This window comes from Panthera leo, chromosome C1 (genome assembly GCF_018350215.1).
Source record: "Panthera leo isolate Ple1 chromosome C1, P.leo_Ple1_pat1.1, whole genome shotgun sequence".
In the NCBI taxonomy this organism is placed as follows: Eukaryota; Metazoa; Chordata; class Mammalia; order Carnivora; family Felidae; genus Panthera; species Panthera leo.
The window spans coordinates 80,685,337-80,712,203 of record NC_056686.1 but is presented as its reverse complement, the minus strand read 5'-3'; the positions used below and the strand labels follow the sequence as shown (position 1 = coordinate 80,712,203).

Sequence of the window (26,867 nt, the reverse complement as noted above, 5' to 3'; positions counted from 1 at the left end):
GGGACAGTTGGAGGAACTGAGAAGAAGAGGGGCCAGGAGTATCATAAACCAATCACGGCACACTCATCGCCCTTAATAGTGACTGGTTTAGAAACCAAAGCTAGTCCATCAGTGGATAGACGAATAAATAAAACACAATGTATCCATACTCCAGGATGCCATTCAGCAACAAACAGAACTGAAACACCAATACGTGCTACAACATGGGTGAAACTTGAAAACATGCTAAGTGAAAGAAGTAGTGTCTGATTCCACTTCTATGAAACCTCCAGAAAAAGCAAATCTATAGGGACAGAGGGTAGATTAGTGGTTACCCAGGGTTGAGAGGAATGCAAGAGATGAGGTATAATGTTTAAATGATGGGGAGTTTCTTTGGGGGGTAATGAAAATGTTCTAAAAGTGATTGTGGTAGCAGAGACACAACTATGTGAATGTACTAAACCATTGAATTGTACACTTCAGATGAGCGAATTGTATGGTGTGGGAATCGTATTTTAATAAAGCTGTTAAAAAGAAAAAAAGGCCAAAGCCAACAGTCCCATGAAATCCCTGGCCACATTCACTCACTAATTCAATCAATAAATATTTATTAGATGGCTTCTAAGTCATGTACTGTTCTAGACAAAGAAGATACCACAGGTAATAGCACTTATAAAATCTCTACCCTTATGGAGACTACGAACAATAAGCAAACAAAGGAAAAGCTAAGTAAAAGGTATAGCTAGTTAGATGATAGTAAGTGAATTAGACAGAAATGAAGCTGCAAAGTTGGGTTGTGATTTTAGAGTGAATGGTCAGGGAAGGACTGAAGGAGATGATTTCTCTTTTTTTTTTTTTAATGTTTGTTTATTTTTGAGAGAGAGAGAGAAAGAGAAAGTGCAAGTTGGAGAGGGACAGAGAGAAGGGGGACAGAGGATCTGTACTGACAGGAGCGAACACAATGTGGGGCTCAAACTCAAGAACTGCGAGATCATGACCTGAGGCGAAGTTGGACTCTTGACCAACTGAGCTACCCAGGTGCCCCAGGAGGTGATTTCTGAATAAAGCTTGGAGGGAATTATTGGTTCAGACATGGGCATGTGACCCAATTTGGTCCAATCCACCCAAAAGGAAAGAAAAAGTCTTTTGTTAAGTGGCTGGGTAAGAGGTTCTCTCTCTCTTTCTCTCTCTCTCTCTCTCTCTCTCTCACACACACACACACACACACACACACACACAGAGTCAGATGTGAAAGACGAAGCATGTAGCACCAGTACTGCATGTTACAACCACAAGGAGTTCCTGCCCCAGTGTGAAGCCAGCCCAGGACAACAGAACAGAGATGCAGAGAGAATCTGGGCTTTTATCAGGTCATGGATTAATAACATTGAAATCCCCCACCTATCCCCTTCCAGGTGTATGACCTAATCAATTTTCTCATTGTTTAGACCACATGCCACGTACACACATATTTTCCCCAGGAGAGATATCGAGATTCCATTTTAAGAGATTTTTCACTGCTTTCTCAGGCTCCCAGTGGGAAAATTACCATGGGGCTGACCACCAGCAATGGTGCCTACGTGAACTCTCTGCCTCTGTAGGCTGCAGCTTCTACAGGAGATGAGCATGGTCACAGGGAGGAAACCGTATACAGAGTTTGCATGACCATGACTCCTCTCTCTTTCATTACTTAAACCAAACATTATTCAGTGTCTCCTCTTGCAAAGCACTGTGCTATATGCCAAGAATACAATAGCGTCCACCTTTAGGGAGTGTCAGGTCCAGAAGGAGTGACAGACAAACAAGTAAGCAAATAATGAAGTAAAATAACTACTAACTCATAAACAGCTTGAAGACAAGAAACTGGGAGGTGAGAAACAGAATAATAAGGAAAACTACTCTGCAGGACATAATTAGAAAAGACCGCTCTAAAGAGGTGACATTAGCAGCTCTGTTAGGGTCCCCACTCCAGTAGACTTACCCTAGATCTTTGTGAGCAAAGATAAACATCACTCAAGTGGGGACAGAGAGAAAGGGAGACAGGGAGGGAGTGAGGGAGGAAGACAAAGGGATAGAGAGAGATGCAGTGTTTCAGTAATCTATCTTCAAGTTCTCTTTAAGAAAATACAAAAGAGAATCAAATTGTCCCTTTCAGAATGTTTTCAGTTCTAGTCTTGCTGAAGAGACAAATCTCTGACTGCAAAAGCAGGGCCAATTTCTTATAAGGCCCCTTGCCAAATATTGGGGGCCAGAAAGGGGTAACACTAGTGTGGGAGGTTGGGCGTTAAGACAGGAGAGAGGATGGAGATTATGTGGTTCACCGAAAGATATGAAAATTCAAATAATGTTTAAAAATACTCTGTGGGCCAAATAAAATATGCCTGTGACCAAACTGCCTAAGGAGACTGTTTTGACTCCTTTCCTAAGAGTTCAGTTCAACACCTGAGAAGATTTTATATCTTTTGGAAACATTTAAAATATTAAAAATTACCATTTTCAAAAGTGAAGGTCAAAGATGCAGAGCTATACCAATTAAAATCTTGTGAGAATAAGTCAGAAGAATGAAATCTTTGTCAGAAGTTGTAAAGACAAAAGAAAGTCATAACAATAATAATTCAGTTTGCCTTTATTAAAAATAGTACCTTAACAGTGAAGGATGGGCTAGGACAGCAGAGACCAGGAGGACCAGGTATCATAATTGAGACAGGGGGCCCCACAGTGGTGGTGATGGTGATAGTGCCAATGGCCTCCATATTTTCTCCCCTGCTGCTCAGCATTGAGGAGATGTAGGCTGAGAACATTCCAGCATGCACTGAGAGGGCAGAACTGCCTCTCATGAGCTCCATGCCTGTTTTAGATTTTTACTGTGTTATTAATATCAGCATTCTTTTTTACCATTTTGGTGAAAATTTTTGGAGTTTTAAGCACAAGAGAAGAATGACACAGGAGGATGGGGTGCAAGACAGGAAATATTTGATAGTAGATATATTTCACACAATGCACCCTTGCAATCTCTAGAGTAACCAATAAAAGACTAAGAAAGGAATGTATTAATATTACTATCAAGTGAGTAGAGAGAGAAAAGGAATAATAAACATAATAAATCCGAAAGAAGGAAGAAAACAACAAAAACAAAAACAAACAAAACAAAGGAAGATAAGACAAGAAAAAAATATATAGAAGAGGAAGACAAAAAAATTTTGCATGATTGATTTAAATTTAGTATATTAGAAATTACATCATATGTTAAGGGACTAAATGTTCCAATTGAAGAACAAAAGTGATCAGACTACACTTTTTTTTTTCAAGTATATGCTATTTATAACAGATATATAAAATGTAATTAACCAAATTAATGAAATAAAGGAGAAAATCATAAGATTACTTGATAGATACAGAGAAAATATTTGATAAAATTCAACATCCATTCACAATTATTTTTATAAGTTTTTAGACAAAAAATGAACTATTGGGACCTCATTGAAATAAAAACCTTCTGCACAGCGAAGGAAACAATCAGCAAAACCAAAAGGCAACCGACGGAATGGGAGAAGATATTTGCAAATGACACATCAGATAAAGGGTTAGTATCCAAAATCTATGAAAAACTTATCAAACTCAACACCCAAAAAACAAAGAATCCAGTGAAGAAATGGGCAAAGGACATGAATAGAAACTTCTCCAAAGAAGACACCCAGATGGCTAACAGACACATTGAAAAATTCTCATCATCACTCATCACCAGGGAAATACAAATCAAAACCACAATGAGATACCACCTCACACCTGTCAGAATGGCTAACATTAACAACTCAGGCAACAACAGGTGTTGGCGAGGATGCAGAGAAAGAGGCTCTCTTTTGCACTGCTGGTGGGAATGCAAACTGGTGCAGCCACTCTAGAAAACACTATGGAGGTTCCTCAAAAAATTAAAAATAGAACTACCCTATGACCCAGAAATTGCACTACTAGGTATTTATCCAAGGGATATAGGTATGCTGTTTTGAAGGGGCACATGCACCCCTATGTTTATAGCAGCACTATCAACAATAGCTAAAGTATGGAAAGAGCCCAAATGTCCATCGACAGATGAATGGATAAAGAAGGTGTGGTATATATATACAATGGAGTATTAGTCAGCAATCACAAAGAATGAAATCTTGCCATGTGCAACTACGTGGATGGCACTAGAGGGTATTATGCTAAGCAAAATTAGTCAGAGAAAGACAAATATCATATGACTTCACTCATATGAGGACTTTAAGACTCAAAACAGATAAACACAAGGGAAGGAAAGCAAAAATAATATAAAAACAGGAAGGGGGACAAAACATAAGAGACTCTTAAATATGGAGAACAAGCAGAGGGTTGCTGGAGGGGTTGTGGGTGGGGGGAAGGGCTAAGTGGGTAAGGGGAATTAAGGAATTTACTCCTGAGATCATTGTTGCACTATACTAATTAACTTGGATGTAAATTTTAAAAAATTAATTAATTTAAAAGTTTTTAGATAAACTAAGAAGGGAACTTCCTTAATCTTATAAAATTTCACAGTGAACAAATACTAAGCATGATACTTAAATATTAAATGTTGAAAAATTTCTCCCTGATATTAGGAATAAGATATGAAAACCTCTAACATTATTTCTATTCTAATTGATTGGAGGCCTATACAGTCCATTAAGGCAAAAAACAGAAATAAAATATACCAGGATTGGAAAAAAAATAAAATTCTCAGTGTCTTGCAGACGCTATTATTTTTTGTGTTTTAAAAAAATGCAAGTAAATTATTAGAATTAATAAATGGATGTATCAGGTTTTCTGGATAAGGTTTAATATTTTAAAATCAATTTTATTTATATATGTTAGTCACAAACAGTTTGAAAAGGCATATTAAAATATGACTTATCATACTATAAAAATTTGATAAATATAAGTAAATCTAACAAAAGATCTGTAAGACTACTACACAGAAAATTATAAAACATAACTTAGAAAATTTTAAGAAAACCTAAACAAATGGAACCACTTACCATGTTGATGAACTAATGAACCTAACATTGTGATGATAATTCTCCTCAAATTGATGTATGGATTCAATGCAAATTCAATAAAATTGCCAAAAGATATATTTTGTGGAAATTGACAGAGAATTTCAACTTTTACATGAATGGACCAAGCGCAATGGACCAAGACCAGCAAAGACAATCAGAGAAAGAGAAGAAAAGTTAGGAGTACCTGTTCTCCCAGATAACAAGACTTATTCTTTAGGCTCCATTATGACAGTGTGGTAGTGGGGCAAAAATAGAAAAACAGACTATGGAACAGAATAAAGAGCCCAGGAATATAACCACATATATAGGGACACCTAATTTACAACCAAGTTTGGCACCACAATCACAGTAGGATAAGGATATTCTTTTTAAGAAATGACACTGGGTCAACTAAATATCCACTAAAAAAAAAAAAAAAAAAAAAAACAAAAAACCTTAACCCTCACTATGTACCATACACAAAAAAATTAATTCTAGATTTATCAGAGATGAAAATATGAAAGGCAAATTAATAAACCTTCCAGAAGGAAAAAGTAAAGAATATCTCCATGACCTGCAGGTAGATAAAAATACTCCTTTAGCAGGATACAAAAGGCATTAACCATAAGAAATGTTAATAAATTTCACATTAAAATTAAGAACTCTTTATCAAATACACCATCACAAATGTAAATAGGTAAGTAACAAATAGAAGATTTTGCAACACGTGTAACCAGAAAAGCTTCATATCCACAGTAGTCAAAGAGATTCTATTATTCAATTTTTTTTTTAATGAGACAATGCTAAGAAGCTTAACTCCTATGTTTTCTTTGGGAGATCTATTGTTTTGGGTCTTATATTCAAATCTTTAAACAATTTTGAGTTGATTTTTGTACATGGTATAAGATAGTGGTCCAGTTTCATACTTTTGCATGTGAGTGTCCAGTTTTCCCAACACCACTTATTGAAAAGACTATCCTTTTCCCATTGTATATTCTTGGCCCCTTGGTCATAAATTAATTGACCGTACACATGTGGGTTTACTTCTGGGTTCTCTATTCTGTTCGATTGATCTAAGTGTCTATTTTTATGTCAGTACCATACTGTTTTGATGACTAAAATTTTGTAATATACTTTGAAATCCGGAAACAGGATGCCTCTAGCTTTGTTCATTCTCAAGATTGCTTTGGCTATGTGGGGTCTTCTGTGGTTCCACAAAGATTTTAGAATTGCTTATTCTATCTCTGTGAAAAATGCCATTGGAATTTTAATAGGGATTGTGTCGAATCTGTGGATTGTTTTAAGTAGTATGGACATTTTAACAATATTAATTATTCCAATCCATAAGCATACATTATCTTTCCATTTATTCATGTCTTCTTCAATTTCGTTCATCAATGTCTTACAGTTTTCACTATACAGGTTTTTCACTTCTTGGTTAAATTTATTCCTAGGTATTTTATTCTTTTTGACGCAATTGTAAATGAGTTTACTTAATTTCTCTTTTTGATAGTTTGTTATTAGTATATGGAAATGCAACTGATTTTTATATACTGATTTTGTATCCTTCAACTGTACTGCATTTGTTTATTCTTATACTTTTTTGGGTGGAGTCCTTCAGGTTTTCTATATTTAATATTGTGCCATCTGCAAATAGAGTCAACTTTACTTCTTCCTTCCCAACTTGGATTCTCTATTGTCTAATAGCTCTGGTTAGCATTTTCATTTCTATGTTAAATAAAAGTGTCAAGAGTTGACAACTTTATCTTGTTCCTGATCTTAGAAGAAAAGCTTTCAATTTTTCACCACTGAGTATGACCTTAGCTGTGGGCTTGTCATATATGGCCTTTATTATGTTGAAGTATGATCTCTTTAAACCCACTCCGTTGAGAGGTTTTATCAGGATGAGAATTTTTATCATGAAAGGGTGTTGAATTTTGTCCAATGCTTTTTCTTCATGTATTGAGATGATCATATGATTTTTGTGCCTCATTTTACTAATGTTTATTAGAGCAACTGATTTGTGGATATTGGACAATCTTTCCAGCCCTGGAATAAATTCCACGTATCATAATGCGTGATGCTTTTAATGTATTGTTGAGTTCAGTTTGCTAATATTTTGTTGAGGATTCTGCATCCACGTTCATCAGGGATATTTCCCTGTTTTTTTGTTTTGTTTTGGTTTTGGTTTTTTTGTCTTTTGTTTTTCATTTTTTGTTTTTTTGTTCGTTTTGTTTTGTTTTTGTAGTGCCCTTGTCTGGTTTTGATATTAAGGTACTGCTGGCCTTATAAATTGAGTTTGGGAGTGTTCCCTCCTCTCTATTTTTCAAGAGTTTGAGAAGTATTGCAATTAACTCTTCTTTAAATGTTTTATAAGATTAACCAGTGAAGCCATCTGGTCTTGGACTTTGTCGGAACAGTTTGGATTACTCATTTAATCTCCTTCCAAGTAGTTGGTTTGTTCAGATTTTGTATTTATTTGTAATTCAGTCTTGGTAGGTTGTGTTTCTAGGAATCTATCCATTTACTACAGGCTGCCCAGTTTGTTGGTGTATAACTACTCGTGGTAGTCTCTCACAATCCTTTGTATTTCTGTTGTACCGGTTGCCATGTCATCTCTCATTTCTGATTTTATTTTAGTTATTTCATCAGTTATTTCTAGAAGTTGTCAGTTATTCTATAAAACACATTTGCCCTATAGCTTCCCTGTCTAGGAACCACTTGGGCAGCAGTCTTGGTAATTTATTCAAGAGTACAAGCCTGTTTGCCAGATCATTTCACGTGAAAGTCCCTGAACAAGAAATTTAAATGTATCATCACAATGACAGAGAACTTTTCAGAAATGCCCTCAGGTACATGCACAGCTATATGGACAGAGATGTTATGTGAGATTCGGTCAAGCATTACATGCAAATATGCTTCGACAAGTGAGGCCCACTGCATTAAATGTAAGAATTTGTTAATTAAAATAACCTGGAAATTTATTAATAGAAATAGAACAAGAACCATTTCTCAAATAACATTCAACTTATAGTTAGCAAATCAATATGCTATAGCACAGCATGATTTAGAACAATTAAATTTACAGTACTCTGCTAAACACAAATGAAAGGTTCTCATTACTCATCCCTGTTTGCCCTAGGCCCCAGGGCAAACATCTCTGCTAATAACTGGGCACTGACTCAGAAAAAGAGAAAGGAAACAGGAGCCTTCAGGCTGTACTAAAACATAGCTGAGACTGTTCCAAGGACAAGCAATCAAGCCCCAGGTCCACCAACAGCTTCACATAAAGGTTAGAGAACCATCCTGACTCCTTAGGTTACTATTTTACATCTCTTTTCTCTAGGTCTCTTCTTGATAAATCTGCTGCTTTCTTTTACCCACAGACTATTCCAGAGTATCTTTGGTATCCAAAGATTTGGTGACCAAAGGGAATTTAAAGATTCATAGACATCTAAGTAATTCATCTGAATATATTTAATTGAAGTAAATCAATTAAAAATGGTATCACTTTCACAAAAACAAATCTACCATCTACATAATCCATGGCATTCGTTGTGTGCTTGCTGCATTGATTTAAAAATAACAGCACTGATAACAATGAAACAGTATCAATTTGCAGATTACTGTGCAAGTTAAGTACCTGGCTTTTGGTTTTATCTATCTTGAGATAGATAACATAATTGTTCAGTTTGTCAGTTTACCCCACTGTGAAAGACATTATTTTGTTTATCTTCTATGCCCCTCATAGAAAAGGCCATTTTTTGACCAAAATCTTTAACTATGGAGGAAAATAACACATTTATCAAAGGGTATTGACCCATCCATGGCATACACAGCTGTGAATGCTAAAAGAACCAGGCTGTGAGAACAGTCTGTGACATCCATATGTGACATCTGTTTCTCGTACTGATTGCCAAGGTCGATTCCCTTATTCTGGCCAACTAGGTAGGTGCTCCTTTCCTCTCATACAATTCCTGGAGCTAGAAGTTAGAACCAGGAAGACTTTCCCAAAAGAGCAGGAGTGCCTCTCTGATAAATATTTGAGAGTAGCTGCATTTTCCTTCTCTAGGAGAAGAAAATCAATACTATATAACCACTGTGTGTTACAAATACATACTGATATCTCACACTAAAACAAATTAAAATAAAAAGTATAAAGGGGTCAAAGAGCTTTCTTCCATTTTTACTAAAAAATAAATTTAGAATCACTCTAAATCACTCCATTCAACACTCTTATCCTTTCCACCGTCCAACTTATTCTTCGTCTTCTCTCAAAATGGAAAAATTTGTCAAAAAAGAAAAATTAATTACAAAAGTCTCACTCCAAAGCATCCTTCTTGTTCTCAGGGACTGATTTTCCAGGCTGATTGACCCAGTGTCTAGGACACCAAGGCAGAGACTCAACAAACACTATTTGGTAAGTTAGCTGACTCCCCATCCCTCCACAAGAAGCAGTGATGAGGCAGGACAGTGCTGGTTAAATGAGAGAAGGGAAGAGTATTTGCTAAATGGAGATTCAAACAATGACACTAGCAAAAGTCCCAGCACTACACAGTAATGAAAGCTATTTCTAGATCTGAGAGAAGAGTCAACTGGCCAAGTCAAGAGTGTTAAGTACAATAAAAATAGCAACCACTATTCATTGAATATTTAACTCTGTGCCATTTATATATACTATGTCACTTAGTACGTTGGCAGGTACTAATACTAATACTCACTAATACTCACTTTGCCAGTAAGAAAATTGTATTAGTTATCTACTAGCGCATAACAAATTATTCCCAAAACATAGCAAACTTAAAAACAGCAAATGTATTATTTCATACAGTTTTTGAGGGTCATAAATCTAGTTGGAAGCTGGCTATCACCAAATTGATGCACAAAGTGTAAAGGCTGTACTAGAGAAATCAAGATTTACACCCAGAGGTCGTTACTGTATTTGGAGCCCTAAGTCCTTAGAACCACTAAGCTATTATGGAGCCAATCTGGAGGACAACATGCAGACTTAGCAGACCCCCTTCTTATTTGAAAGCCACCCCATATTGGCTCCAACCTGAGAGTTTCCGCTCCATTTGACTCCAGCATGGCTGACGTCTTATCAGCACCCGGCATACTTTAGTGCAGGACCCTCAGCCTGTTCGCTTATTCTTCCTTCCCCCCCACAGTGAGATATTAGAAGTTCTGTCCAAAACAAAGTCTTCGTCCAAAAACAAAGACTTGGGATCAGGCATAGGACACAACTCAGAGGTTGTAGTAATTTGACAGGTTTAAATTGTAAAACAGAATGCAGTTTTAAGTTCTCTTGCAATTCCCCTCCTCGAAAATAAATTCACATGCTCACTTCAGCTAAACACACAGGGAAGAAATAAGTTTCCAGTGACTTTTTAAAAGATTGCTAGCCATATTTCTTTAACAGACATTCATTTCCTGGATTAGACACTAAGGAACTTACGTTATCACTCTATTTTATTTATTCTGTGCATCTGTGGATTATAGAGTAGATCATGTTAAGTATCATGCTTTGAAAGGACCCTTCAGAGAAAGAACTAAATGAATTTTCCCATCTATTCTTAATATTCCCCCTACTGAATGCAGACAGCAACAGGAAAATTCAAAGCTATTATTTTTAATGTCAAATGCCTTACTAGTCCAATAAAAGGGGGAAAGATATTAAACTTTTTATACAACAAGAACCAGATAGCACATATCTTCAAGAAACACATCTTAATCAAATTGAACATAGGAAATTAAAAAGAGGGTGGGTGACTGACGGTATCCATCCTCATTTAATTAAAAAAAAAAAAGAGCACTGGCAATTCTTGTGAACAAGAGAGCCTGTATTCTTTGCCTGTGTTCCTTTCAGAGGAATAGTGTGGATTAATGTGGGTTCAGAAGGTTCTGAAAAACCTGAGAAATTGCTGTACTCATTGTCCTCAGATGAAAAAGAAATATCCCTTGTTTTAGACAAGCCTGTGTTATGTTAGGAAGCAATACCAGTGAGTGGGAGATATGGACTCCAGACTCACCTCTGTAGCCTTGACCAAGGGGATTGAAATGCCTTTCCGCTGACCTTACAGAGTGGCCGTCAACTTCAGATGAGATACCTCATTTAAGGCCTGTTGAGAAACAAAAGCCCTATGTAAGTACAAGGTGGAAAAAGGAGTGGTGTGCTTGTTAAAGTTATCTATGTAAAATACTCCAAAATCGGGCTTAAAACTAATTGAGTCACCTATCATACCAGGAGAAAAATGATAATAGCAATGTATGGAGTACTCACTGTCAACAAGGCACTGTGTGTTAGTCTATTTATTCCTCCCAACAAACCCGAAAACTACGTTCTGTCCCACTCCACAGATGAGCCAACAGGTTCCAAAAGTTAAGCAACTTCCCCCAAGATCATGCAGCTCTGGATCATGCAGCAGGGCCAGGATCTGAGTCTGAATGCATGGTGTTAGCTTGCAGGCACTCTGCTCCCTGGAGCTAAGAATTACGCTGCTCATCTTCAGGACTTGGAGGACAAAAGGAGCCTCACTGTGTGAGCACACACACAGACACACACCACACCCTCACATACATGCAGAGATTTCACATTACGTTCTGCAAGTCAGAAACACTCCTCAACATGAACTGTGGTTTAAATACATTATTATAAAGCTGAGCCAGGTTTGGAAATATACAGAGACATACATCCAGTTCTCACTTCACACCGGAGCATCAGCAGAGAAGAATTAAAATAAAAATGTTACTGGTTTGACATATGTCTTAGCTTATTTGGGCTGCTATAACAAAAATATCATAAACTAGGGGCTTATAAACAACAGACATTTATTTCTTTCTTTTAATTTCTTTTAATTTTTTTTTTAATTTATTTTTGAGACAGAGAGAGACAGAGCATGAGTAGGGAAGGGGCAGAGAGAGAGGGAGACACAGAATCGGAAGCAGGCTCCACGCTGTGAGCTGTCAGCACAGAGCCTGACACAGGGTTCGAACTCACAGACTGTGAGATCATGACCTGAGCTGAAGTCGGACACTTAACCGACTGAGCCACCCAGGCGCCCCTTAAATTTTTTTTACTGTTTATTTATTTTTGAAAGAAAAAGAGAGAGTGCGAGTGGGGGAGGGGTAGAGACAGGGGAAGACACAGATTCTGAAGCAGGCTCCAAGCTCTGAGCTGTCAGCACAGAGCCCAATGCAAGGCTCAAACTCACAAACTGGGAGATCATGACCTGAGCTCAAGTTGGGTGCTTAAGACTGAGCCACCCAGGCACCCCGAGATTTATATCTCACATGTCTGGAGGCCAGAAAGTCAAGACACCAGCAGATTCAATATCTGGTGGGAAGCCACTTCCTGGTTCATAGATTGCCATCTTCTCACTGTGACCTCACATGGCTTAAGGGTGAAGAAGTTCTGCAAACTCTTACAAGGATGGGTCTTGCCTAGAGATCAGCTTCAGCCTCGTCCCACCGGGAGTTCTGGCCCACTCACTGCACCACAGAGTTTGGGGGCCCTCTGGGACAAGGGGTTGACCAGTCACCCTGGTTTGCCTTGGACTGCGGGGTTTCCAGGCACACGGGACAGTCAGCATTAAAACTAAGACAGTCCTGGGCAAACCAGGATTTTAGTCGCTTGTGAGACACTCGGTATTGGCCCCAACCTGGAGATGAGGGAGAGACTTCCAGGTGAGGCAGACACATCCCTTCTCCTGAGGAGGGAACATTGTAAGCATTAGAGGCCCATTCTGAAAAGTGGGGGATGGGCTCACCAGCCTCAAGGGGGACCTCAACAGGGCACCTCAGCAGTCGCCTAGACCCCTCAACCGGCACGGTCTCTTTCAATTCCACATCCTGGCTGTTGTATGTGTATATTTGTCCACTATGTTTACAGATCAAAAGCCACAGCCAAGCTCTTCATTAAAACTAAAAGATTAAATTATCATCAGCAATTCAACCCTTGATTTGTTTTCTCCTTCCCTTTTGTAGAAGACAAAAAGAAGTGACAGACTATAAAGAGTGAAAGTTAAATCGGATGTTTTGCAATATTTCCGAGTTTCTAGGTAACCTAAACTCTCTAGACAAAAATCTCAAACAGCATTTGTCAGCCCCACAAGCTAGTGGGAGATGCAGGCTGTGGGGTCGGTGCAAATGCACTCCTCCTTGGTTGCTTCATCTCTCAGAGCCGCAGTTTCTTCTTCTGAAAATGAGGCACAAATCCTAGCCTCACAGAAGAGTTCAGAGGATTCAACACAAAGTGAAATAAATGTGCCACAAGCAGTGGCTTTTACTGATCAATGCTGAACAGAATCTGAAAGATTGATTTCTAAATCAGTGTTGAAAGTGCGATGAGAGACTTGCACTAATTAAAATCTAGGTGGTGGCCAAAACAGAGTTCTCCATCTGCAGAAAATGCAGAGCTTCACATTCATCCTGGAGTGCTCTTGAATGGCCACTCAAAAAGATTTATATCTTGGACTTTTATCAAGTGATTCTAAAATATTAACTACAGTTATTACTTTAGAGAAAGTCAAAGGCCATTGAAAAATTTTTAAACCTAGAGTGAACACTGACTCATGTGAGTTTATTATCAGCATGTGTTCGTATGTGTGGTGGGGGGTGTGTTTCAATGAAGCCACGGTAGCAGGTTTACTGGGGAGCAGGAACGAGGGAGCTAACGTGATTCCAGCTGCATTTCAACCAGGCTCTTTAGACTGGGAGCACGGTTCAGTAACTGCACTTACACGTAAATGGGTTTATCCTTGTAATTCAAGTAATTGCTTTAGTATTTTCAGTACCAACCGTGTATGAAAGCTCTATATGAAAGCTGGAGAAAATTCCCAGGGGAAGGAAAGTATCTATAGATCGGCCTATGCAACTGTATACCATTCCCACTTTCCTTCACCTCATAAGGGAAAATAACAGATATGCTAAATAATACCCATTTCATGGTTTGTCAGAATAAAATGAGATCGTTATATCAAAACCTTTGGTAAACTGTAGAGGCTCTTATCAATGAAGGTGTGACTATCCTAAGTATAATGCAATTCAGAGTACTATTACACGCACACACACACACACACACACACACACACACACACACACACACATGCTCGCAAGTGCACACACACACACACACGAGTTATAGACAAATGTGCAAACCGTAGGAGTAGGAGGGGGAGGCTGGTTCTTCTCAGCTTTTTGACAGGAAGGCAAATCTCCTCCCCTAAAATAAAGCAGTTTGAGATGAAACTGCAAAGATTTGGCAAACGTAAATACCCACTGGTTAACTAGAAGTGAATTATAAACAATACCTACTCAGGGTTATAAGCATTAATGGGGTTAAGTAGAATTTCACACTTGAGGAATTTCATATGCTCAATCTTGACCCAGCTTCAGAAAATATGTGGCTTTACTGTAAAATGCCCTAGAGACTCAAGAGGCATGCTGTTAGTTTGTGGGCAAGAAGCAGCAGAATTTAAATCAGGATGGAAAATTAAACACATGGCACTCTCCCCTGGCCTTCTGTTTCTCTCTAGGTGGGAAAGAATCTTACATGACTTCTCCTTCCCTCTAACCCTCATGTCTAACAAGTCTCCAGCCTGAGTCAACCTCAGAGTGTGTTTTTCTGACCACTCCTTCCTCTCTACCCCACACCACTGCCTCAGTGGCTCAACACCTGGACATTCTGCTGCCCCCCTTCTTGCCAGACTCAGGTCCTGGAGAATTCTCCAGCCACAGTCTTTCCCAAATGAACTCATGTTTCTGTCTGCCACCAGATCAATGCTCCTAAAAGAGAAGTTCCAGAGGCCCACGAAAGGCTCCAAGAAAATCAGAAGTTCAATGGTCAAGCCAGTTTGGGAAACATCACTTATATCTCCTTCTTGGAGCATCACTTTTGCACATTAAAGGTTCTGATAAGTCCTGCAGCAAGGATACCAGCTTTACTTTATTTAACCCCGATTCTTCCAACTAAGTAATGTAACCAACAACCCCTATGAAATAAGCACTATTATGAGGTTTCTTTTCTTTTTTTTTTTTTTTTGAGGTTTCTATTTTACAGATGATGGGACCAAGGCCATACAAGGTTAGGTAACTCACAAAGGTCACACAGTACTGAATGCCAGCGCTAAAGTTCAGACCAGACTGACTCCAAAGCTACACACTTCTGGTATCCTAGAGCACTACAAGTTGAGAAACAATCTCTTGGACGTTTCTGCCATCCCAGGCTTCTGATCAAAGATTTGCACCAAGTCTCCCTACATACAATTTATATTCTTTAACTTAGAGAGCCTTGCTACTCAAAGTGAGGCCCCAGGACCAGCAGCTCATCAGATGCAGCATTATAATACCCCAGCCCCAAACACCAGCTCTACTGAGTCAGAATCCACATTTAACTCAGAATCCCACTTGCAGAGCACCGCCTGAAAAGATTCAAGTCACTAATGTAACCTGTGCTTAGTATTCTTCCACTGGTAATTTCACCTTCCACAAACCATGTTCCCTGGACATATCAGCCAGGCGATACAATTGGGTGGTGTCAGTCAGCAAACAGTATCCCTCTGACTTGGCCCCCGCCCACTCTTACTTACTCCTCAAAGTCCCCCCAGATAGTTCTGGGATTTCCCCGCAGGCGTCTCACGTGTGTCTTAAAGTCTGCCATCCACTCTTTCCCTCCCTTCTCATTCCGTCGCCATCTTTATTCTCTGCCAACCCCAAGCTCTCAAGCATGCCACCGTCAGCTGCCGGCGACGGTGCGTCTGATGCTGGGCCAAGCTTACCGATGCAGGTGTGCAGGATATGGAGGGACTGCCCTGCAGAAGCCAGCATGAGACCCTCGGCTTCTTGTGGACACAGACCATGAACGTTTCTTCCACACAGCCCAGCGTGGAGCACAGAGCCTTCACACTCAAGACGGAGGAAGAGGCAAGGCAGAGTGGGAAATCCAGCGATTAGGACAGAAGGATTATTCATTTTACAAAATGATTCCTTACAAGGATACCTCAGAAACATATATTTCTAAAAGATTTGATTGACAAGAGTGTTTTGCACACTACTTTGCAGAGAAAGGCCATGACTGTGGCCTGATGTGAGATACAGGCATACGCTCTTTTGGAGGTGTCCCTGTGGGGAGGACATAGACAAAGGGGAGGAAGGAAATCTAAGGGCCTGACTCAAAGACGCATGTGTGACCCCTGGAAGATTCATAACTTAAATGACCCAAATTAAGGAGCTAAGTAACAGATGGCTCCAGGCTGAAGAAGGGGACATAGAGGGAAAAGGCTGGTAGAGGAGAAAGGAAGTGACAGAGGAGCCGATGCCAAGGAAGCTGACCAGTGATGACTTGAAACCCCAGATGAAGAGGCCGCGATGGCATCTGTCCCCTCTCTGTGAAAGCAAGGAAGGTGGCCAGGACAGAGAGTTGTCTGCAGACCTGCAAGGCACCCTACTCCTTACTTCCACAAAGAGGAAGGCAGGTAAAACCTGAGACGATGAAAGGGATGTTCGCTGTGCTCATTCCGGTCCAAAGACAGGATGCTGGACAAAGGCTGGAGTCATCCTGGGCGGCCACTTGGCCTCACCCACCCACCTGAGCAATCACAGGGCCCAGCCAGATTTTGAATACAGTCACCCACTTTTCATCCACCTCCACAACTGCCCGTCTCGGCCAGTTACCTCTCACCCTCTGCAGTTAAAGAGCCTCCTGTCTGGTCCCCTAAATCTTCTCCTGCCCGTCCCCTAATTCATTCTCCACACAGAAGCAGGTCCAGCCCTGAAGAGCAGCACGCTGGTGCCGTCACTGTTGCATGAGACTCCCCAGCGCTCCTGAGATCTTCTAGGCCTGCACAGCACTGGGGCAGAGAGCCGCCGTGATGGGGTGCATCCGACCACCCGGTCCAAACAGCCACTCCTCTCCCGCTCGCCGTCTTCATGCCATTGCCATTCCTTGGACGAGCCAAGCTTTCCCCCACCTCAGAGACCGCGTACGCCAGCCATCCTTTATCCCTGGACCGCTCTTCCTTGCACACAACCTGTCAGGCCACCTGGCCCAGCCCCTCACCCGGGTTCCCCTGAGACCCAGATTAAATGTCACTTCCTTTGTGACATCATAAATCTCTCAGGACTCCCCAAGACCAGAGAGGAGGCCCCTGCTCTGCTGTCTTATATTCCCCCCAGCACCCCAAACTTTCCTGATAACATGTATCATAATTCCATTCAACTAATTACTTATGCACTTAAAATAATTAATTTCTGCAAATGCCAGGGTGGCAGAAACCGTATTTATCTTATTTATGACTGCATCAGCAGTGCATAGTACATATGTTTGGCATTTAGTAGGTACTTAACAAATGTCTGTGGAAAGAAGGAATGGAAGGAGGGAGGGGACAGAGGATGGGAAGAAGACAGAGCTATTTTCTAGACATTTTAGACAATCAGGAATTTGTTGTTTTTCTCATCAAACTCCTCCAAACAGTATTGTCAAACAACTAAAACAGTTAACTAACTTCGTTTGGCATCATCTGTCCATGGAAAATGATAAAAGCAGGCAAGACTTTACCGAAGTCAAGATCAGCAGGTATCTCCAGTTCTACAAGGAAAAATATTGTTCATCTAATTCTTGACTGCCGTCTAAGTTTTAATTAGAGAGAAAAGCAGTGCTGGGCAGTGATGGCCAAAACTGAAGTCTTAACACCAATTTATCCAAACAAAACACACATGGATCACATCTCCATCTGTTCCCATAAATCACCAAAAATATATTCAGAGAACATGTTACAAGTGTGTGCATATACACGCACTAGAACATTTGCCAAGATAAAACAATATTACTATGTCTGTTTAAAACATTTTGCTTTTTTCTTTGCAATGTGAATTCAGTGTTCCAGTGGAAAATACTTCTAAGCAGAAAAGAGACACCTCATCTTTGTCTGACTTACATTTCAGCTCAGCTCTGCTACACTTCCAGAGGCCTTGTCTGAACAACTTGACGGATGGCACCAGGGACGGGAGGAGGGACACAGAACAACAAATAACTCCCACACCTTGTTTTACCCTCCTTTCCTCCAGTCCCCTTAAGAACTGTAATTAGAGGTTTAACCCATGACCCATACTGATTCCCACCTATCTTCCCTCTCTGCCCTGTGGTGAGGTGTAAATGAACAGAGAAATATCAAAAAGCAACATCAGCAGTAGAGAGAGGAGTTTGGTTAAAGAGAGAGAAAAGAGAGGAGATATTCCGTTCACCAGAAACAGAAATCTCGATGAACCAGCTGTTCAAAATTTGCCAAACTGACATGTACCCTCCTTTTGCTGGGGATACATCTTGCTGAATATTCTCTTTCTGGATTTCTTGCCTAAGCTCAATACCATAAATGTATCTTAAAGTCTTTCAGGAGCATTTACTGGTTAACTAAAGACAGGTAGGGCGCCTGGGTGGCTCAGCTGATTAAGTGTCCGACTTCGACTCAGGTCATGATCTCATGGTTCGTGGGTTCCAGCCCCGCATCGGGCTCTGTGCTGACAGCTCAGAGCCTGGAGCCTGCTTCGGATTCTGTGTCTCCCTCTCTCTCTCTCTGCCCCTGTCCTGCTCATGCTCTGTCTCTCTCTCTCTCAAAAATAAACATTAAAAATTTTTTTTAATTAAAAAAGACAGGTAAAGCCACTTTTCTGCTATGGTTTAAAGATGCTAACTCATGGATATTCACTGCTAAAGTTCTGATGTGCTCACTGTTAGAAAATGTTATTTGGATTGTCTCCCTTTCCCTGTCTAGGGTTCTACTAGTCTCAAACTTACAATAGGATCTTGAGCAGGCTAATTATCAGTTCTTCAATTTCTTCATCTGTAAAATGGGATAATTCAGTACAATCACACTATTTCTAATGGAACTGTGTAAATATTTCCCCAAACATATGGTTTTAATATAGTTCAAAATGCAGTCTTGTAACTACATTAACAAAAATTGGCAAGTACTGGCCCTTTAAGGACTAACCTTAAAGAGCTAAGCATAATTGTCAATAGTCATTGTATAGCGATTATTCAAATGTTAACAGGTGGTTCACACCTGAAAGCAATTTCTTATGTTAAATAAGTTAAACAGTCCCTTGGACTTCCATATAGGTGATCGCTTTGCTCTTCTAACAAATAGTGTTCTACCAACTGGGCTACCAACATTAGCCTAATCTGAGTGCACACACCTATACGGTTTTCTTGCACTTTTCCATTCTTATCCATTCTGCCACAGTGATGTCCAGTATTCATCATCTGTAGGGCTGACTGCAGGAATGAAGAGAAGGGGTGGGGGGGGCGATACCATCTGCCGCCAGGGGTTTCACTTTGCTCGCATCCCCCGACACAATCTGAGCTCCCCACCCTTCTTCAGCAGGCACATGTATTTACTTCATTATACAGAAACTCTCTTCAGGGGAATTTTTCATCACTAAATTAATAAAACGGGGACTCCGTTGGAATCAAGAAACAGAAGCTCCTCTACCTGATCACAGGTTAGTGCTGAAAATTTTATTCCTAAATCCATGTATTCATAAACACAGAGGAACACTCTGCTTCCCATCTTTGTAGTGCCTATGTGTGACCGGTAAAATCACCTGGCTGGCAAAGCTGGCCATCTTTCCTTCTGAGATAAATTGTGTTTTCACTTCTCCGAAAGGTCCTAACATTCTCTACAAGTTTATAAGTAGAGGAGTTTCTGAACCCAGAGTCCTATTTTATCAAATTTCCTTGCTTCCAATATTTTGACAGGTGGAATTTTCCATTATTTCCACATGTGTGTTCTAACAAGTGGTCTCTCCTAAGGGCTCCTCAATCTCTGTTGCATTTGATGTTTTGCCTCTGCTGTTTCTACATCCTCTGCTTTAGACCGATCATTACCTCCGGGCCCACAAAGTGCTAGAAAACAGCATCTGTAGAACCAAAGAGGAACATGTCCTGAGGAATGGCTTATAAATTTAAAAGCAAGATGGGCTGACTCTCTGTTCAGAGGGGCCTCTTCCTGGTTTTGTTGTTGTTGTTGTTGTTGTTGTTGTTGTTGTTTTTCTGTTTTCCATCTAACTTTGGATAAGGTTGTAACGGACAAATAACCCACAGATAGTCTGCATTCATTTTAGAATTAAATTGAGCATTTTACTAAGAAATAACATCCGTCCTTTAGATATAATGATACTTCCAACAATAGTCATTATTCATGAGTGCTTACTATTTGCCAGGCACTGAGCCGAGTGCTTTTCCGACACATATTTAATCCTCAAACCCACCATATAAGATAGATGTTATTATTTCCATTTTCAGGTAAAGAAATTGAGACTTAAAAAATGAAGTAACTTGCCACAGTGACAGGTGTGATAGAACTAGATCTAAGTCCATCGCATTTGCACCTAATGGACACACTATACTGTGTCCCAGAGGTTTGTTTGGAAAGGTTTTTGTTAATAATTAACAACGTATTCACCCTCTACTGTGTGCTACTGCATTAGTCTATCCACAGGTCTTGCTGTCCTTTTCCTCTCTAGTCTGTTATCTGTCCATACATCAGAATAGCGTCTCCCAAGGAGTAATTCTGAAACCATTTGCATCAGAATCATCTGGATGCCTGTTCAGACTGCAGCTCCCAGACTCACCCAGAGATACTGAATGAGAACCACCTGCACTTTTAATAAACACCCCAGTTGATTCTCCTGCACGCTAAAATTTGAGAATCACTTCTATCAGTACATCATCTGTTCATAATCTTCAAATGGTTTTCCCAAAATGATACAATGCTCGCGGCAGGCTGAGTAATGACCTCACAAAGATGTCCGCATCCCAATCTCTGAAACCTGTGAATATGTAACTTCACAAGGCAAAATGGACTTTACAGATGTGATTAAGTTAAGGATCTTGAGATGGGAAGATTATTATCCTGAATTACCCAGTTGGGCCCAAGGTAATCACAAGGGTTATTAGAAGAGGGAAGCAGGAGGGTCAGAGTCAGAGAAGATAACTTGACAACAGAACCAGGCAATGGAATGATGGGGGTGGAGGGTAGCACACCAGCCCAGGGATGCAGGCAGCCTCTAGAAGCTGGAAAAGGCAAGGAGACAGATTCTTCCCTCGAGCCTCCAGAAGGAATGAGGTGGTCTACCAGCAGAGTTTGGAGTTCTTACCCCCAGGCTCTAAGAGAATATATTTAGTGCTTTAAGCCACTAAATTCGTGGAGATTTGTTACAGCAACAACAGGGGACAATACATTGTTTAAAGCCCTCCACAGGTCCTCAGTGGGCCAACTCCTTCTCACTCCATGCCTCTTCTCTCCCATCTCTCCACACTGAACTTGAAGCTCCGGTCATGCTAAACCACATCCAATTCCAAAAATGCCAAGCTCCTTAATACTGTACTTGAACATTTGCTTCCCCCAAACATGTCAGCTTGAGGAACACCAGTTTATCCTGGAAAGAAATCCAAACGTCACTCCTTAATACCTAGAGATGGAACCAATTCTCTCCTCTGTAATGGAACTTGGATATATATATACACTGTTGTTCTCATCACGTTCTGCTATAAATATGTGAAGCCCACAGCTACAACCCATTCATCTTTATACCCCAGGGCCCATTCACAGTGCCTGGTCCAGAGTAAATGCCCAATAAAAGTTAGTTGAATTGAACTAAACCCTGAGTAGTTGGCTGGAAAGCTGTAGATGTATTCCCAAATGCCACCTTTAAAGAAAAGCATTTAAGAAAGTCCTATTTTATAACTTCCAGCAGATCCTATATCACTGCTGTTTTCCCATGTATCCTCAGTGATAACAAATTCCCACCCATCCTTTTGAAAGGTTTGGATTTAGGAGGTAAAAAAAAAACAAAAACAAATGAATACTATACAAAGATATCTACTAACCAAGGAGGATGATCCAGCCATAAAGTATGATTTTAGATCGAAATGAGTCAAAGCTATCATGTGAAATGACTCGTAAACCAGCTCTGATGGCATTGACAATATTCAAGTTCTGGTATTTTAGTCTTTTAAAGCCTATAAAGTATTTATGATTATATTATCAAAGTATACTATTCGCCCAAAAAGCTGAAAACATGACTCTCCTACAAAACAGAATGAATGCACGTGAAAGGATGTATCGAGCTCATGAGTGAATGAGGAAAACTGTAAGTTGGTAAACTGATTCAAAGAGCATTGGAAATTTAATAAAAGGCTGTTAAAACAGTTTGTTAAATTAGATACAGAACTGGTTAGTGCCCTGTAAGGCACCAAACCAAAACCTTTACGGTTACCTTATCTGCTTAACAAAGATGATTTCTAGCAAACCATCTACCTACAAACCCACAAGTCAATGTATAACTTCACATAGTTCGAGCCCTTAATTATTGATAGACAACAAAGTCAATGAACAGTACCCTCCCCCAGAAAAGGAAATAAACCGAGAGAGGACATGTGGTTATCCTTATAGTTTAATATACAGCTTTTTGATAACTTTTTCAATAGTATTTTAAAAAATAGATTACAAAGATGGCATCTGACTAGTACCACAAAACTTCAGAGGAAGTAAAACACATTGGGAAAATGTGGAGATTCACATAGAACTGGGCCTTAAAGAAGAAAAGGACAAGTAGACATCAATAGGCTTTAAGTATCATTTTACAATACATTAAGACCAAATTTTTCTCCAAAGAAAGGACTCTAATAATTTTAATATGTAAACAATTTAAAGAGATTTAGAAATTCACTTTACTTTTCCAGAGCTATGACTATTCTGAAAATCAAGGTACAGCTGTAGCTCCTGTTGCCAAACTCTGAATCCAGAATTCTCTTCCACCTGCAGGCCAGTGCACCTGTGTCACCACCACCAGCGCTAGCCCCTGGCAATCCCCCACCCTTTTCTCCCCCTACTGCGCCTGCACTTCAACCACACCAAACAACTTTTCACTGGCCACATAGGACACGGCCTTTCTTTACCTCTCCACCGTTGTGCAACTACGGATGTGTGTGTGAGAGCGCATGCGCATGTGTGCTCTACGAGAATCTCAGAAGAGATGCTACTTGAACGTTAGAGGAGTAACGAGGGAACTACAACACTAAAAGGAAGCTCCAGGGAGATGAAGATGAACAGAAAAAAGAAAACAATGATTGAAAGCTTGGGGCAAGACGCTGGAGGGTAATCATTCAGACACATGAGATGTGAATAACTGTAGGGCTGTAATCAACGTGGAGGAACACAGCGAAGGAAAAAGGTGCTGCTCAGCCCTGAACTTGTACGCCGGCCTCCTACTCCACAGGCCCTTTGTTCTGTGTGGTCTAACTTTTAAAATCGTAATTATGATTAACATAGTCTTCTATTTGGTTGCCTCTCAGTAACTACCAAGTCACAGAGCCTTTTGACAGTATCTGCTTATGGTTTCTGAAAGCTATAGGAGTGTGCACAGCTGTTCATTGTCCTCTTATGGATTCATTCAAGTTAGATTCATTAAGTGTGAACTCTGAGAAAATATTAACTGTGTATATAATTAACTATGTAAATAAAGTACATTAATATTTTATGAAGTACTATTAAGATCTGCTAGAATGGCAGAAACTATACTTCGTTTAGTTAGGAATATTACAGTATTCTGCATTCATATCTTCTATCTCTCCAGCTTGGTTATAATGTAGTTAGATATATTTGAAGATAAGGAGATTTCTCACTCACTTTTGTATTCCCACGGTGGACCACAATGTCTGAGAAGAACATGGCAGGAACATGCAGTAATTGACAATTTAAGGAATGTTAAATAAATGAGCTGAGGGATGAACAGAAAGTAGTGTTCTTTGATTTTCAAACTTTTTTGAAAAGTGGAGCTTCTTTAAAAATGTATACAAAATCCCGATACATGGAAGAGATCAAAGTGGATGGCTCGGAGAGAAGCTGAACAATGGCGTGGGCAGAGCTCTCTTCCCATTCTCTCCACCTCCCACCAACATAGCTCAGGAAAAAAGTGGCATCAGAAATATCATCCTGACAGATCAAGGTAGAAAGTGACTTTTAAAAAACATTAGCTCTGGTGCAGGGGTGCCTGAGTGGCTCAGTTGGGTAAGCGTCCAATTTCGGCTCAGGCCATGATCTCACGGTTCCTAAGTTTGAGCCACGTGTCGGGCTCTGTGCCCACAGCTCAGAGCCTGGAGCCTGCTTAGGATTCTGTGTCTTCCTCTCTCTCTGCCCCTCCCACCCCCCCCCCCCCCCCACACTGTCTCTCTTGCTCTCAAGAATGAATAAACTTAAAAAAGAAATTAGCTCTGGTGCCTTTTCATACTTTTCCCCCCTATCTCCATAACAACTTTTAATAGAGTAAAACAAGACTGTATACCATCTCAAATTTTGTTTGCCAGGTCTGTGATGTCTCATGAAAATGTGCAGAAATTGTCAATCACTTTGGAAGTGAAAAGTTCAACCAGATAACATATTGCCAGGTTCTTTCTCTTTTTTTTCTTTTTCATTCATTGGAATGCTCTAAAAATCATTCTTCTATTTCACAGGCATCTGTGACGAGCAAAAAGTACTGAGTTCTGTCAAGTTCACACGAAACAGAAATTCACAGAAGTCAACACTTCCAATCAATGCAAATGATCTTGATGGAGAAATTGACAAGATTTACTGAGGGATGTATCCAGGCGCCTTCTCTTGTCAGGCCATAGAATCCCCAAGCTCTGTGATCTGTCATTAAACTAACTGGGGGACCCAGGAATTGGTGCTGGGGCAAGGTCAGGAACAGGAAAAAAAAGTTTAAGACAGGATAAAAGAGCAATTTTAAAATCATTACTTTTTAACAATGAACACAGCTATTATTCTGAACCCCAAATCATGGATGTGATTGTCAAAAAGACAAAAGAATAGCAGGATAAACTGTTGAAACCAATCTCTTTATAGTAGATAGTAAAAATCTCATTGCAATTCAAAAGATAAATGGCAATTAAGTAGTTTCTGTTAAGTGTTTATTGTTCACCTTTTATGTGGGTGGCCTTTTAAGTGATTTTCTTTTTAAAGGAAAAGAAAGTTTGTTCTCTCCACCATTTGAACCAAACATGATGCAAATGCATGCAACCATCAATTTTAAAATAATAATCGTCTTGATTTTCTAAGCTGATAAACCAACCACCATGCACCACTTCCTTTTCAGGCGGTTGTTTGCTTGGCTTATCACGGTTAACTATTGCACTGTGACTCTGCATGAAGACGGTAATGTAATTAAATCCTATTAACACATCAGGAATAAAGCCCTTTAATGGGCACACAAGGCTTTGAGAGGCAGCTCGTTCCTGAGCAGATTTAATATCCTTAAATTAAGCAAGTGTGAATGGGAAGATGAATCTTATTAAAAACTTAAATCTGATTATATTTGAAAATTATTGGTTTCTTAATGTAATAAATTATCCAATACAGACTAGAACAAATAATATGTCCTAGCTTCACATAACTCCACTCTATAACAAGTGACAAAAGAAATTATGTGTGACTGTGGGGCAAAAAGAAAGGTCTTTTTATAAAAGTCATTTTGCATAATGAAATACCTAAATCATTTTAATAAACATTTGGGGGGGGGGAGTGCAAATGACACAGTTGGAGAGGGAATCATTTACCCTATTCAGAAAGGGAATGTGGAAATAGTGATGCTAATGTTTTTTTTTAAATTGCCATTCTGGCCAATTTGTTGTAAATTCTGAAAAGAAAAGCTGCAGCTTCTGTTGTTGGTAGCGAATTCCTTCTCCAGAAGGCTAATGCAAATGTAAGCCATCTGCCACGCATTCTGCTGAGAAAGCTGGAGTCGCAAACAATGGGCCAACAGTCTCTGAATACTAACACACACACTCGGCGGGCAAGAAAAGTTTGCATTTTCCCCAAAGGTATACTTTGCCTTGCCTCCTTTCCCATCATCACCAGGACCACCAGGCACCCACTCTCTCTCCCCCAATCCAACTGGCACCAGGCAGGCTTCCACATGATTAGTCTGATGATGTTCACAAGGAGAAGCCCCAAGAGAAGCATTTCTGTTCAAACTGACTGAAGCAGGAAGGCGAGACCTGTTAAATAATTTAACCAGACAAATGCTTCACAGTGTGCGTGTTTTAACTTATTCCTATTTTAGCAGAATCTGGCTTCGCCCACTGCACTACACATCCGAGCCTCTGCGTGGGCTTTATCCTTTCATGACTGGTCCCTTTCCGAGGGCTCAGGAACACTGACCTCAGCTCATCTGAAAGCCACCGCCTCACCAGCAGATGGGTGCATTAAACAGAATGCACCGGGCAAGGGTGCCGGCGCGTGAAACCAGGGTCTGCTCGCACACTTTCAAGTAATTCTTTCCACTCCATTCGAGGAAACTGGAATGCTCAGTTGTTTGGCAAGTGTGCCCAAATGGCTCATTCGACGACGTGATGAAACATTTTAAGTATTGTTTGGAGTTTGGTGACGGGGCGGAGGGAGAGGCGACCCCCAGTGAAAAGCCATCGCACAAATGCTAGCTTCCCTTCTCCCCAGATCTGGCCCCTGCCAGCTTTCCTCTCCAATCTCTTCTTGCTCCGATTACCATGTACTCTCGGGCCTCTTGCTGGAGGTTTCCCAAACTTGCTAGACTGTATCCTATCTTCCTGCCTGCGTACAGCTGCGTTCACTGCCTAGAATGCCTTCGCAAGACCCTCCCGCTACACACCTCCTAGGCAGGGGTCTAGAGTTTGCTCTAGAGTCGATCGTCCTGGGTTCAAATCCCAGCTTCCTCACTTGGTAGTTGTGTGGCTGTGGACACGTTACCTAACTTCCCTATGCCACAGTGGACTCCTAGAAGGAGCATAATAAGAATATAACCTACCCCGGAGACTAACTAGGGGAA

The 26,867-nt window shown here is 40.2% G+C and overlaps 1 long non-coding RNA gene across 3 annotated transcripts in view; it reads right to left on the bottom strand.

The window, feature by feature from the left end:
• LOC122228094 overlaps positions 1-17,047 on the bottom strand; it is a 70,648-nt gene extending 53,601 nt beyond the window's left edge. For 2 of the 3 annotated variants that reach the window (XR_006206413.1, XR_006206412.1), the window contains exons 1-2: positions 16,680-17,047; positions 11,039-11,128 (exon numbers count right to left, since the gene is read on the bottom strand). This is a non-coding gene — a long non-coding RNA (uncharacterized LOC122228094). Of the gene's footprint in view, positions 1-11,038; positions 11,129-15,784; positions 15,912-16,679 lie in introns of all 3 variants that reach the window. The other variant, XR_006206414.1, reaches the window with a different exon arrangement.
• Between the last annotated feature and the right edge of the window lie 9,820 nt (positions 17,048-26,867).